A 3,497-nucleotide genomic window follows, 5' to 3' on the forward strand; every position below is an offset into this window, starting at 1 on the left:
ACAGTTCAGTTAATCTTCACAGAGTGAATGCCCTCACATATCCAGCGCCCAAATGAAGAGTAGACCTTCACTTAAATATTGCCAAACATTTCAAAACGATTTTGTATTTATTTTATGCAACAGCATAACCAGTTTTGTTTTACCAATCCATGAAATGATACCTCACTATTGTTTATTTGCATTTTCTTCAACGTTACAGAGGTATTTTGTCTTTTAAGCATGTTTATGGTTGTTTGCATCCAAGTTTTATGAACTATCTGTTCATCTCTTTTAATCATCTTCCTTCTGGGTTGTTATATATGGGGAGACAGTAACCCTGGGTCTGTCAAATGTGCTGTAGAAAATTTTCTTCAATCTGTTTTCTTATTTTATGGTTTCTGTATGTCCTGCCCTGTCTGGTTATTAAGAGGACCTTTTCATGCTGAGATTATAAAAATTTGCTATTGGAAAAAATACTGTTACTTTGTGTTTTACTGTCAGCCTTTAGAACTTTGCTTCCAATGGGCTATTAGTTTCCCCTCAGAATTGTTTATTATACCGTTAGGCCTGGTTTCAAATTCAGGATCCTCACCTGTTAGGTGGGTGACCTTGGGCAGCATTGGACATGAATGACCACTTCCTTGAAATGTTCACTTTCCTTAGGTTCTGTGACCTAAGATTTGATTTTCCTTCTGTTTCTCTGATTCCTTTTTTCCCTCCTGGACCATCATTACATTCATTCATTTGTGCACTCAGCATTGTTGGGATGTACCCAGGGCCTCACACTGACCCAACACTCCCAGCCCTTTTTATTTTGAGACAAAATCTTGCTAAACTGTCCAGGCATAGGCCAGGGATTTAGCTCAGCGGCATAAGCACCTGCCCGGCAAGCAGGAGGTCAGAGTTTCATCCCCGGTACCTATATTAAATAAATAAATAGTCCAGGCTGGCCTTGAACTTGTGATCCCCCTGCCTCAAGCTTCCAGAGTGCTGGGATTGTATTCCCATTGTTGCATCTGGGAGATAAGCACTGCTGCTGTGTTGTTCAAGCAGCCCACTGGGACATTGTAAGTCAGCCCCAGTAAAAACTTAGAGGGACAAAGTTTGAGGAAAGGAAGATACTTTGTAAAGAGGAAAAAGAAGGGCAGAAAGAAGACAGATAGCTACCTGATAAAAAAAAAAGACAATGGGGGCTCCAGAAAGGTGGGGGACCCATGGACCCTTTGTTCCCAGCTGCTTTTATGGGCGGGGTGTGAGTGCCCCTGCCACACAGAACTTCCCATAACTGGCTTGGCTTCTGGGCCCTTCTGCCTAGCGTCCTTTCTTCTGGCTGTCTGCGTACAGCTCACTTCCGCCTGTTTCCTTGTCCTTGAAGAACCGCTAAGGGCTTCTCTTTGGGGGTGGGTGGCTAGATGCCTTACTTTGGTTAGCTTAGAGTTAGTGAGGGGGCCTGTGGAGAGCTATTTTAGTCTATAGTGACCCTAAAGTGAATCATGTGGTGAGTCTAGAGTGAGCACACGCGTGTGTCTGTTAGTGCACAGGTGTGAGCACACGCTGCCTTAAAGTTAGCCCGGCCTCCTGTGTTTTCCCTCTATTTTATTGCAGGTGGGGGCTGCTTATCATTTGTGCACCTGGCCTTCTTTCTGTGTCCTGCCTGTCAGCTGTTTCTTTGGTCTCTTTGTGCAAGTGCCAAGGCCATTGGCACCTTCCTTTGTTTTCTTTTGTTTTCTTCAGTATTGGGGATCGAAACTCATGACATTGAGCCTGCCAGACAGACGCTGTGTCACTGAGCTATATTCCTGGTCCAAAGAAATCTTTTTTGGGGGGAGGGTACTGGGAATCTGGGTATCTTTGTCTACCCCCTGTGCATGACTTATTCCCAGGAGAATGCTTCCAATAAAGTTGGTTTTTAACTATTTCTAATCAGGACTGGGTAGAAGACACAATGCTTACAGATTCCTCCTCCCCGATGTCCATCCCACTGCTACTGGGAAGTAAGCAACACAGGATTGGGCTTCTTCAAACAGTGGGGTCACTGATAGGGGGCAGCAGATGAAAGTCTTTGAAGAAAGGGGCTGCATGATGGGCCTTGAGAAAAAGAGTCTGGCACTTTTCTCCTCTGTCTCATCTGTGTGATCACTGGGAGTTTGTCAGCCTCCTGGCGAGAATAATCAAACTTTTAACAGGCGGTTAAAGTGTGGGTCACCAAAATGTGAGCCCTAGAATGGAAAGGCAGATTGGGGAAGGAGCCACATCCAGACATCCAATGGGAAGTGCAATTTTAACCAGCAGGCTGTTAGACCTGCCTACAGCTGTGCCTGTAACTCTCAGCAGGTGCCAGTGATGAGAGCCCCTTTTTGGTGTTTTGTGTGTATCACAAAGATTTAAGAGATCTTTGGTTACACTTTTTTGCTGGGTGTCAAAGACCAAGTTAAACTGAGACCTATGTTAATCAAAATTAACCTCTTGCTATCATGATCAAGTTGAGGGCCATTCTTTTTGGAACCATGTCTCCTCTGTCAGTGTCAGCTGTCACAGTCAGGGTCTTGTGTGACCTTGTTTGGCTTCCCTTTGAAACTTAGAGACTTTTTTCTGGTGACTCTCCTTTTTAGCACCTCATATATCGGTTGACTCTTGTCTTCTGGGGTCCAACAGTCTCCCTCTTGTCCTGGGTCTTTGGAGGGTGAGAACAAAAATTGGCTATCATCTTAGTCCATCACTTTATTTAATTTTGGTCTCCAAACCTTGGTTATTGAACACTCAGGAGATGAGTTATTTTATCTAGATATCAAGCGCCCTAAGAGATATAACCAGGGCTGGCCCTGAATCAAGGCTGGCAGCTTCGTGATGCTGTTGGTTTCAAGCAGGAGCTTAAAGAGATGTCTTTACCATAAAAAGCCATTTCAGAACTTGGGCAGTGAAATGTTCATTTCATTAGAAAGAAACAGCTTAAAGCAACCTCCCTCTCCCCTGTGAGCAGCTGTGAGTGTGGCAGGCTCTGGCAGCCCAGGATGGGAGCTACCTGTGTTTACTGGGACCTGCGCCATGCTGAGACCTGGAGCACCAGGAAACCAAGCAACCCCTTTCCCCCTGCCTGTTTTGTTTTGTTGAACTTCAATATACATGAAAGTATGGACAGCTATTTTGAAGAGAACAAGAGACTCCAAAACAGCCATTAGTGACTTCCCTGTTGTCTGGTTTTGAAGAACTAAAATGCCTTCCTCATTCTGTTCAGGTCAGTTTTATACTATGTTGTTTTGTATGAATTCTCTGTTTGCAAAGACATGGACAACTATTTGGAAGAAAACAAGAGACAATATGATAGTGAAGATCTCAGGTCGTCTAGCTTTGAAATTTATATCTCTTACATTGCTTTCTTATATCCTATTTTGTTCTGTTTTGTTGTGTTTAATTTTATCCCCTTTAACATAAAAATTAAACACAACAAAACAAAACACATAGGCCTGTTTTTAGTCACTTCCTATGTAAAATAAATTTCTCTTTTTATAATCTTGCTC

At 43.4% G+C, this 3,497-nt stretch overlaps 1 non-coding gene across 1 annotated transcript; it reads left to right on the forward strand.

The window, feature by feature from the left end:
• The first annotated feature begins 2,795 nt into the window (after window positions 1-2,795).
• Window positions 2,796-2,929, forward strand: LOC111755400 (small nucleolar RNA SNORA2/SNORA34 family). The gene has a single exon (XR_002789952.1). It is a non-coding gene; the product is annotated as a small nucleolar RNA SNORA2/SNORA34 family (small nucleolar RNA).
• The last annotated feature ends 568 nt before the right edge of the window (window positions 2,930-3,497 follow it).

The sequence above is a fragment of the Cavia porcellus genome, unplaced genomic scaffold (assembly GCF_034190915.1).
Source record: "Cavia porcellus strain 051 isolate PalLab524CR breed Dunkin Hartley unplaced genomic scaffold, mCavPor4.1 scaffold_7, whole genome shotgun sequence".
NCBI classification, from domain to species: Eukaryota; Metazoa; Chordata; class Mammalia; order Rodentia; family Caviidae; genus Cavia; species Cavia porcellus.